General features: G+C 43.7%; 1 protein-coding gene across 1 annotated transcript in view; it reads left to right on the top strand.

Annotated features, from left to right (window-relative positions):
- Positions 1-7,743: 7,743 nt before the first annotated feature.
- Positions 7,744-11,738, top strand: part of ADAM12 (ADAM metallopeptidase domain 12) — a 171,759-nt gene continuing 167,764 nt past the window's right edge. The window contains exon 1 of the mRNA XM_026851654.1: positions 7,744-7,769. The gene's annotated coding sequence lies outside the window, so the exon portion shown is untranslated. The remainder of the gene's footprint in view (positions 7,770-11,738) is intronic.

The following is an 11,738-nucleotide window of genomic DNA, read 5'->3' as shown; positions in this document are numbered from 1 at the left end:
GTATAAGAGACAGGGGTGTGAGTGTGTGTGTCCCCCAAACACCCACCCGCGGGCTGGGGCTGAATTCAGGGTTTGAGAGTCTTGTCAGAGTTCAGAGTCTCGTTTCCAGGCGGGAGGAACTGCCTGCGAAAGCCAAACGCCGGCGGGAAGAGCGGCCTCGCTGGGTAAAAGTTTACTGGCCGCGATGTTCATTCAAAGGGAGCGAACGCAAGCCGGGGAGCGGGGGATGCGGTTTTAAAGGTGGTTTGCAGAACTGGCTCTCTGCTGTCCACGTTGCAGACGGGAGGGGGGGGGAACAGCCTAGAAAAAATGACTTGTCTCTTTGTCCGGCAACTCCGGGGCTTATTTGGGAATCAGCGGAGGGCTCAGGCCCTGTCCTCTTCGTTAAGCAGCAGCTGACAACGCATATTTTATGTGAGAGAGGAAGGGAGATTCTCTTGTATAAATATATGTAACAGCGCTGAAGAGCGCGTGTGTCCCTGTGTGTTACTACAAACTCTTGTCTCGGGTCTCTCTCTCTTTTTTAACTTTGTAAATGTTTGCTTGTCTCCAAATTTATGCGCAGCGACTTTCACTGGGACTTTGGCTCTGGACTTGCTAAGAGAAAGATGGAGATGTACTTTTATCGTGTTAAACCAGCGCAATGAAATCTTAGGGTAGCCCGACCAAGTTGTTGCATTTAATTAACCCCCCCCTAGAATTTATGCTAATGAATTAGCAGGAGCTGAAGCTTTGCTTTGCCTTTGTGAGGGGTCTTCATTTCTCTTTGTCAACACTTGCATTTACACCAGATCAGCATTTGGGGGATTAAGGCTGCAGAAATTCTCAGGTAGGTGAGGAGAAATAGGTCCCTGGGTCCCCTGTGGCTGTTCCCTCTGCCTGGGAGGGTTTGTGTGGGTCGAGGCAGCACGTCCCCCTTCTCTGAGCCCGGGAGCCACTCTGGCCAGGCCACCCCGTGTTTTGGAGGTGTGCTAGGACAGAGGGTAAACCTGACTGCACGTTTGGGAAAGTGTGAGGTAAGGTGCTTCGAGCATTTCCATACGATGGAAATGAAGACATGAACATCCCTCAAAGGAGTTGTCCCTGCAGTCTGGGGGCAAACTGTAGGTGGCTTAGCTCTAGCGTACAGATGAGAGAGTGGAATGGTACGTGGAGATGGAAATCCCGTTACCTGTTTTTTGGGATTCCCTAAGAGCCAAGCTGAACCCCTAAGGTCGTGTTTACAGAGAGTTTAATTCATCAGGGCTAGGTTTGTGTCAGCTGCTCATCTTTATGGTGCCCATCCGTGGCTGTCTAAGCTCGAGCGACCACGGTGCTTGCTGGCCCTTGCAGCTCAGCTGGGTTTTGGGTTTGCCTTCCTACACCTCTCCAACTCCTCTGCTTTCCATAACACGTCTATAACTTGCTCTTTTGTATCTGCAGCCAGTGTGCTCAGCGAGCATCCTCTCCTTTAATTCCGTTGGGTTTTGAATATTTTTTTTTTCTTTTCCTGTGGAAGTAGAGAACAGCTTTAGCTTTGCCAGAGCATGTGCTGCTTTCTTGGTCGCAGAGGTGCTGAAAGTTACAGCCGCGTGTTTCTAGACCCGGCGAAGCTGCCCGGTGACGAAAAGTCCTCTTAGCTGTGCTGGCACACATCTTGACCGGGCGTTTTGAAGCTCTGCAACTTCTATCTCAGCTGTGCCTGCTCTGGGCCTGGTGTTAGTGATTTGAGGTGCTGCCAGGACATCCCAATTTTTACATAAACACAGGCTTAGTGATTAAGACAGAAGTTTAAGTTACGATACGCCTTGAAGACTAGGTTTGAAATGTGGCAAGAGACATGCCTGATGTGGGACTGCCCTAGCAACAACTCTAGTATTGAACAGATATCAGCTTATGGGCTAGATAACATAAGAGTAGCCTTGCTGCTCACTTTTAGTTTCCTTTCCAAGTTTTACATTCTTACAGTTGCCTTTTCCACTTTTCAGTATTGCTAGCTCTTGGGTGCTGGCTCAAGGACCACATGGACAAAAAGGAAAACTGACTGAAGTACCAGACTTAACAAAGCAAAATTAACTTTGCTGTCCTGGTGGAGGATAACTAGTAGGATAAAATCTAATCTTATAGATTTAGTGAAATGCCCAGAAATCTACATCTGTATAAGCTTTTTGCGGAGTTGAGGCCTTCCTGTATCTGCAGGGCAGATAATGACAGTGATGGTGTATAAACTCCATAGTTGTGTGTGTGTGTGTGTGTGTGTAAACTCTTAAATGTCTTTTGGATATAAGGTGTTAGCTGAAGAACAGCGGAAAAACGCAAATCCTAAAATTTCAGTTGAAAAGTCTTTATCCTCCATTAAAATAGTTTTCTGTCAGAATTTAGTTTTGTTACTGGTCGCAACTGCATTGGCTGTAATGGAAATAAATCAGAGATGAAGAAATCTTTCCTTCTCTCTTGCTCTAAACCTGATCTCGCCAGCACATTCTGTGTTCTGGAGCTTACTCTCAAACACTGTCTTCTTTCAAACTCTTCCAGCGTTTGTGGCAGATATTTACAGTCTGTGTATAATCACCTTCTTGTCTGACGATTATCCCTATCAGGTCCCCTGCAGACAGCCTGGCATGAGCTGTCACTGTCCACAGGGCTCCACAGATCCCTGCCAAAGCAACCAGCTGAGGTTATTATGCCCACTCTTCAAATCATGTTCGCATCGTTAACTCTCCCGCTTGCTGGGGAGCTGCTGGGCTGTTTGCTGGTGTTTTGTTGAGTTTCTCCTCTCTTGCATTCCTTGCGATTTTTGGAAAGGCCTCCAGCCAGCCACAAAGAGCATCCTTGAAGCAGTGATTGACAGGCTGTGTTTTGGGCAGCTTTTCATCCCGCTCACAGCGCGGCGGCTGCCCCGGTGGCACTTTTTTAACAACACATGAGTGACTGCAGAGGATCAGGGCCGTGTTTATCTGTGACTTCCACTCAGGCTCTCAGCTGCTGCCGATGCTATTGATCATGAAATTCTGTTTTCGGCAGGCTGGATTCATGTAAAGGTTTATTTGGTCCACCACCAGCCTTGTTCAGACCTCGCATATCCTAATCCTGACAGATTTATCACTAGTGGTCCCTAGGTTTCTAACATCTCTCACGTTGCCAGTGCAAATTGTCTGAGGAGTCCAGCTGGGCTGCGTTTTATTAGGATTCATGTGCATCCTTCTGCACAGCCCAGTTCGTGCTCCAGGGCTGTGGTCTTGCAGGCGAGCAGCACGTGTCCCGGGTGTTTTAAGAGCCCGGCTTCTGCTGGGGGTGCTGCCAGGCCTCCTGTCTGAGAGCCTGGCTTTTGGAGACTGCTGATGGGGTGGGGTGTTGCCTTGGCTTTTGCTGTGAGTTGTAAAGCAAGAAGTGGACATTGCTAGGGTGTTTGGAGTTAGGTCAGAAATGCTGTTACGTTTATGTGGCCAGGCTCTGCAAAACCAGCCGGCTCTCCCCCGCTCTGCGACTCACGCCCTTCATGCTCTTCATATTGGAGGGTTTTTTCATTTAATCCCTTTTTCTGATGTTTGGGTTTTTTTTTTTCCCCTCTACAAGTTCTTGTGTTTTATTTCACATCATCTCAGATTTTGTTCTTCCTGTTGCATGCACATTGTACTTGGATTTCAAGTAGCTTTTCAGATTACTCCTAGGACAAATGCGCATCATGTCCACAATTTTATAGTACTAAAGGCCTAAATCACACCTGCAGAGGCTTCTCTTAGGTCCTGCTGAGTCTTTAGGGCAAATCTATGACAAACTAAATTAAAAATCCACAGCTGGAGTAGGTCTGTTAGAGGGTTGATAGGACATTGCAGTCCAAAAGGACAATCCCTTTTGTTTCTGGCTAACACGGAACAAAGTGTTTCGATTAATTTTTTTTAACCTTTTATCAAAATGTATCACACTGAGAAAAGGTTTTGTTTCTTAGGAGACCTCTGCTCTAGGATGTCGACCCCTTTCTTTTTAGTGTCACACAAGAGTTTGAGACTATGTTGACATCGAGTGTGATGTTGACATTGGTGCTTCAGAAAATCATCTAATCAGAAATGCTGACTCCTCTGTTAAATCCCTTGGAGGTTTTTCATTAATTTTTTTTTTTTTTTCACCCCATTTAAATGGGTTTGCTGCTTTCCATGACTTGGAGCTAGGATGAGAAATACTTTGTTAGATTAGGGGCGAGAAGTTGTCCATTCACAAGGTCAACATGGTGTAACCATTGATTAGATGAACACATTCTTTCTTGTCCAAACTCTATGATCTAATAAGGCAAGAAGTGAAATGTTTCATGGCCTGTTAACCATGCTGGATAATACACAGCTGGGCACAGAATTCAGAACAAAAAAAATCTTTAACTAGTTTGCTTTGAGATATTTGTTAAGAGGAACTGTGTCAGTCCCTGTAAATTTAGTCCAATAGGGTATGTCGTGTATTAAGTGATAAACCTTCTTCTGACAACGGCGAAAGTTTGCTGTTTTCTTGCTTCTATTTAATGTGTTCTAGTTCTGAAAACAGCTGATCAAGCAAGATTGTGTGACTGCTTACCTCTGAAAGAATATATTAGGATATAAACTTCACCGAATCCAAGTGTTCATGGGAATTTTTTTTTATATAGTCATGTAAAAATTAAGACAAAAAAAATCGTTGTAATTCTACATTTATTAAGGTGAACATGTGGGCCTCATCATGCGTGGAGATGAGCATCCCCAATATCTTTATTCAGCAGCACTGAATACACTGTGTGTATGCAGCAGTGGTAGAGTGCTGAAGATCCTGTGACATCAACGATTAGAGGAGAACTATTTGGTCCGGATTATTTAAGTCTATATTGCATTCCTTTTCTGCCGCTGAGCACACAGCGGTGACAGAGCTATAGCTGAGAATAAAACGTGGCCTCTGCAGTTTACAGGGAAGGATGCAACATCTCACTGCTGATCCATGTTCCTTTTTGGATTGGAGATCATAAAACTGTACCCAGGTTAAAAGCCATTCTTGTGTTCTGACACAGTTTGTAAAGCATGAGTTAAGCATTCCAAGTGAAATACTATTTATTTCTTCATCTATTGCCTTTTAAGTGAGGAAAATGCACCCCACTGAAGAGACACTTTGGGTAAATGCTTGTGGTTGAGGGGATAGTGCAGGGGCACTAAATCTTCACACTTTACAAGAAAGAGCTTGTCTATTTATTTTGTGTCATGTGTGTTCCTTGTTTGTGGGTCTGATCCTCAGCTGGGACGAGTTGTCTCGCCTCCATGGATCTGGCTCCTTTGTACGACCTGGTGCTGATCTGTGCTGTTCGTTTAAAATCTGCTTGACAGGACCAGAGGATGTGTAGGCTGGATAAGCAAAGCTGTGTTAGTGGCCTGGGAAGATATCCTGCCCTGAGGAAACAATAAAAATAAATGTTCATTACTCCTGTAGCTCATCTCGTGAAGAAGCCTGTGAAAGTCAGGAGTTATGGACCGATCCAATGCTTATGGTGACATTTATTGTAAGGTCACAGACATAAAACTGAGCAGGATAGGTGGCTTCAGGAACATTAAGTGACTCCGTTTTCTGTTCATTCATGTTTCAAAAAATAGGAAGACAGACTGCAGTGACAGCTGATGTTAGTACAGGTGCAGTTAATGCTTTTTTTTCTGCTGTTGTGTAACGCGGGTAGCAGGTATTCCCCAGACAGGCAGGCAGAAGCACATGATGGATATGATACTATCTCTGCAGCCCAGTAGCTCATTTGCTAGACTTGGGGAAAGAACTACAAATCAGTCCCATGCATCTTTACCTAAATTAATACCGAAAGTTGGTTCTGCTGGATTCGCTGTGTTTTCAGCGCGATTTCCCAGCGAACATCCAAAGGGATGATGTGTGCGTGTGCGTGTGTGCGACGAGCACAACTCCAACTCCCACTCACTAGTTCCTTTCTCTGATGATTGTACACGGGAAGGAACATCCCTCGATACAGCTGTGCTAAGGATTCCTTGTACTCAGTGAGGGAGGCTGGGAAATCACTGGAGAAAAGGATTGTACTGTACCTTTTAAAAGACCGAGAGGAAATTATAGTTTGGGGAGTAATTTTGAACTTCATTCAGTGGAAAGTCACCTTTCTTGAGGGTTTGGAGGGGAGGAGCTGGAGAGGGACGCTGGGGCTGGATTTTCGTGTAATTATGTGGACTCATTGCTGAAAAGTGAATATATTCAGTACCTTCTTTTCTCTGACATTGGAGCTCCGTGGATTATTATTTCTCTACTTCAATAAGTGGTTTTGTTAAGTGCTGCCTCACTGATGCTGAGTTTATAATCAAAATGAGAATCTCTGGGACTGGGTCTACTGGGGAAGGAGCAGCAGGGAAGAAGCAGATGTTATGCTGGGGAGAGGCTGAGTTAAGATGGGACATCCTGCACTCTGGCATCCTGGAAATACCTGTTGGAAAGGCATTGTGCAACCCTCAATATTTTTCACCTGTTATTAGTCCTCTCCTGATAGTTTTCCTGAGAAAGAATGACTGGGCCAATTTATGTGGTGTGCATCAGGACTTAGAACAGAAGCAAGCTTAAACCAGGATTTGCAGCAAGAGGACAGAAGTTCTCCTAAGCCATTATGTCACTTACTTTTCAAAAGCTGCTTTGGGTTTGAATCTTGCATTTACAACTTGCCCTCTTCTATGAACTCCAGGAGCTGAGCTCTTCCGTGGGGGGAACCTCTTGACACATGCCCATCACCTGGTGTGCTGAAATGCCCTCTGGTTCAATGCTTCACTGTTTCATTTCTCTCATATTTTGAAATGTTCTCTTCTAGGGGAAGAAAAAAAAAAAAAAAAAAAAGACTTTGGACTGGTCCTGAATAGTAATTCTTCAGTCAAATATAACATCACAAATGAGGCTGGACAGCTGTTTCCCAAATACAGTTTATGTATATATTCTATACACGTAATAAGGCTTAGTTTTCACTATTTGAAAAAGTTCTGCAGTCTCCCTGCCCCCTCCTGCAGTCAATGGCAAATGTTGTTCTCAAAACTCCACTTGTCACATTTTGTTCTCGAGAACAGGGAGGATATTGAGATACACTGGCTTCTTTCCTTGAGTGCATTTCAATATGTATTTTGTATAATGAGAGCCCAAATCCTTCTCACATTACTTATGCTTTAATCACGCTGTGCTCTCCCAAGATTGCGTTAATCGCATTTGCATCAGCAGGAGTAACTCTGGATGATGAGCAATATTTCATCTGCAGAGAGGAGACAGATCTCGGGCGCATGATGAGGAAGGAACTGGCTGTCCTGGATTTGTTACAGCGCAGCTCTCTAGTGAAGAATGGTGTCGCATCCTGATTTGAGAAATAGATATTCAAGAATTAGAATGAACAAAAGCTATTTTTTACAGTTTTCTTGAGGACCTGTCAAGTGTGATAGTTCCCTTTTAATTTTCTAGTAAATGGCTTTTTGGCATGTGTTTACTCCCAAGAAGCGCGGTGCTGCCTGGCACAGCAGACATCATTTTGTATGTTCGCCATGACATTACCGTGTACGAGGACTGAAAAGTTATATAGATATTACACCAATATATAAACCATGTGTGTTAGAAAGACAAGTTCAGTTTTGAAATATTTGACTTAGCTATGCTTTTCACTTTCAATTCGTGCCAAACATGTGCTTGAATGACTGATGGAGTCATATGGTTCCCTGAATAAAGCACTTTATTGTGCGCAGACTTAGAGCCTTCCAACAGTTGTATTACAGAAGCTTGAAGATTAAGATGATCCAACTGCTTAGGGGGTATGTTCCACAATGAGCATTTTTTTTTTTTTTTCCCCCCTCTCTCTCTATTTTTCGCCTTAAAATGTGTCATTAGTTTGTTCAGCTGGTCGTGCACTGACACCGACCGCAGAGCCTTTAGTGGAGAAGAACAGCGAGTTACCTTCAAATTTCAGCTTCCACTCCTATGTCCATATTAAAACGTTGAACATGTGACTTTTTCCGTGGAGTTTATAGGATTTTGTGGGGGAGGGGCGGGAGGGCTGTTTCCTGTCGCAGATTATTTCATCAGCAGAATTAGATTTAGGAAAGGAATAACTCATGCAAGAGCAAGTGGTGACAGGAGGTAGTTCTTAGAGTTCTAAAACTGAAATATTAAAAAGCATGTTTTTAATGCTGTTTAGTTAAAGGGGATCGGTGCGTCTCCAACTCGTGTTTCTCATCTGAGCGCTCGGTGCCGGTGAAGCTGCTCAGTGTGAAAGATCAAGTGGACACGGCTGCAAAGTCACACAGAGATCAGCTCAGAGTTGACAGACCTGTCAAGCCGGAGAGGCGATCTTTCTCCATTAGAAACCCAAAGAACAGAAAATTAAATTCAGGACTGCGTGGAGTCGTCGTGCCACTGCCTGTCCTCAGGCTCATCAAAGACCTTTGCTGACTTACGATGTTTTCAGATATTTATACATGAGTAGTAATTTTGCAATGTGAAGGAAGAGACAAGATTGAAGCCCAAGAAGATCTGCGGAATTAGTTGTTTTCCAAAAGTTACTTGTGCTTAAATGCCTGAGGTCTTAGGTTTGGGAATGGGGGGAGGAGTGAGAAAACAAGTAAAACTTTGTCTTTAGTTAGGTGGCTTGCCTTTTTTTTTTTTTTTTAATAATTATTTTCCAGGCATGCCATGAAAAGACTAATTTTACTAGATTTTGTACAGAGAATCAATGTATTATATGGGCAAAGGTTAGTTGGAAAAATAATTTAAGATTTTGAACTAATAAGAACTTTACTGCAAGAGATAAGATTTTTATTTTATGCACAGTCAAATCTTGCCCAGACTTTTGTGCTTGCATACAGATGAGGGCAGAGTCTGGCATGTTATGTGCTGTCTTCTTTATAAAGCTCTGTAAGTGCTGTTAGTGGGATAATGAGAAGTACCTTATCAGTGGTGGTGGAGCTTCTGATTTTTGTCCTTTCTTTTGAGAGGGTGTCTGTGTTTTTATCTGGTGGTTAGCGTAAAATTTAAGATGGATGGACTTAAGGCCAACTATTGCTTATTTGACCCTCTGCAAGTTAGTGGTTTTTTTTTTTTTTTTTTCTTTAACTATTATGCACTGGAAATTTTGTACCGGTTTATTTTGCAGCATTTTCTTTTTTTTTTTTTAATCAGATATTATTATAATTTGCATTTTTGTTATATTAATAAGTGACAATTTCTTCTTTTTCCTGCCTCAAACAGAATGGGTACCATTCTAGAAGATGGTTTCAGCAAGATACTGTGCCTGGATAATGTTTAACTTGGGTAATGTTTTGGATTTTGCTGGAAGGTAAAATAGAGGACTGGGAGCACACGTCCCCACTCCTTGGCCAGATAGTTGAATAGTTGATACTTTTTTTTTTTTTTTTTTTTTTGCTTGGTGGGTAGTCTCTACTCCTTACGTAGTTTCACTCCCTTCCTGATTTCCTAAGTTCACCCCCATCTTGAAGGGCTAATTCTCAGTCCTCCTCAGTTTGGAAACCTGGTAATTTTATTTTTAAAAATTTGATTTTGAGTCTGGAGGTGATAAAAGAGTTGTCCCAAATAAGACGTGAGAGAAAAGCAACCAGTGGGAGGGACAAAGCTCTTTCCCATGTGCTGGGGCTCCGCGCAGGCAGTGGTGGCCCTGTTGGGACTCCTGCCCAGCTCGCTGGGGCTGGTGGCACAGAGCAGACCCGAGGTAGCCTGGGCTATAGGGGAAGCCGTCTGGCAGCAGAGCCTGCGGGGATGCCTCGGTTCCCTGCCCCAAAACTCACTGCCAGTGGTCCACCGAGTGCTGGATGCAGCCTTGTCCACAGCCCATCCTCCGTAGCAAGAAACGACCCCTCCAAATCATGGAACCCACTGACTGCACTAAGCTGAGGAAGCTGGAGAAAACAAGGAGGGAAATGGGTAAAGTATGCCCTTTCTGTCTTCCACGGTGTTGCCAAAGCCCTGCGATACAGAGCAGTGCCGTTAGCTGTTTTCAGTTTGCAGAAAGATTACTCTGTTCTATTATTCTTTTCTATCCTAAGATTATTCTGGTGCATTGGTGTTTTGTGGCAGAGGAAAAAGTAGATAGGCTCTGATTTACAATGCTGAGCCCAGCTGTAATATGAAAGGTAACACAAGGATAATATGATTTAATTTAATTTTTTTTTTTTTTTTTTTTTTTTTTTTTTTTTTTTTTTAATCTCCCCGTGTCCATTACTTTCATAACTGGGCAGTAACTGCAGTGGGTGACAGAAAGAGTGTCTGGGTGCAGTGTGATGGGGAGGGGGCTGGAGTTGGGCTGGAGATGGGCATCCCACAGCATCGCTGGGGCTGTCAGCCCTGGGCTGGGTTTTAGCAGGATGCTGGGGCTGTCAGCCCTGGGCTGGGCTTTAGTGGGATTGCTGGGGCTGTCAGCCCTGGGCTGGGCTTCAGCGGGATGCTGGGGCTATTAGAGCTCTTGGGTGCCTGAGGACCCTGATGGAATCATGTTAACGTGTGTGGGACAAGACGTGGGGATGGGACTCCCAGGACATGAACATCCACTGCAGGAAGGAAACACTGTGTCATACGTAGGGTTTATTATAAATCTGTATATTAATAGACGGAAGGGATTTATAGACTGCCCCAGGTCTGACTCCTCTCTCCTGTGCTGTGCCAGGGGAGCAGGGAGCAAAACCAGCACTAGAAGGATGGCAGGGGTGTGCCGCTGGAGAAATATTTTCTTTTTCTCGTTCCACTTCAGCCCATTTTATCCAGACCCACTCGCTATTGAGAGCATTCACCTTTTTGTTTATCATAAGGACAAATAAATTGCACTGCCCTACTAAAAGCTTATTAATTTTAAGTAAATGCAAATTTGAAGTGTGTCTGCACTTCTTCAGGAGGCAGAGGCCATTAAACAAAGATGTCACATTGCATGCTTGGAGTTTATTTTGCACAGAGCTTGGAGGAACTGAAATACAGAGCAAAAAGATGAAAACTATTCTTAACTTCTTTGCCAACAAGTCCTCGTATGATACCGTGCAAAGAAGAAAAGTTGTAGAAGTACGTGGCAGATGAAAAATATTTAAGCCACACAAAAGTCACTGACAGATAACATCTAGTCATCTCACTATTTGTACAAAGTATCTTTTATATTACTGAAAAAAAAAAAAAAAAAAGAATAAAAGGCACTACATCAGCTTGTGGGCTGCTTGTGGATCAAAAGCATTACCTTCAGTGCAGGCTGAAAATAGAAAACAGACACAACTGTGAAGTTTTTCATGTGAAAAAGTGGGAGACAAGCTTGCGTCAGGAGGAACTGGACAGAATTTCACTGAAATGGAAAATAAGTAGGTGAGTAAGTAGGTGCATGTGACACAAAAGATAGGAAACCTGGGTCTAATAAAAGTTTCTGGTAGTACAGATGGCCTGATTTTCTTCCCCTCTCATGACACGTTACCGAAATTTAAATTCTCTGATTTCAATTATTACACTATTTATATTGCTGTAATACCAAGAGTCCCCATAGAGAAGAGGCCTCGTTATTAATGTAATGCAAACAACTCTAATGGTTCCAGCTTCAAAGAAATCATAATGAAAATGGGTAAAGGAGATGAAGAGTGGCAGAGAGGAAATACCAGCACGTCTGCGCACATGAAGAACTGCAGCCCTGGGAGCTCACGGGATGTGATCAAGGTGATGGAAACCCTTCGTTAATGCAGATGTCCAGTCCGGTCCCATTGCACTCCTCTCCTGGTGCCCCTCGGATACTCTCTGGGAGGGCC

This window comes from Athene cunicularia (genome assembly GCF_003259725.1).
Source record: "Athene cunicularia isolate RWA chromosome 6 unlocalized genomic scaffold, athCun1 chr6_part1, whole genome shotgun sequence".
NCBI lineage: Eukaryota > Metazoa > Chordata > Aves > Strigiformes > Strigidae > Athene > Athene cunicularia.
This window is presented reverse-complemented; position numbering and strand designations above follow the sequence as displayed.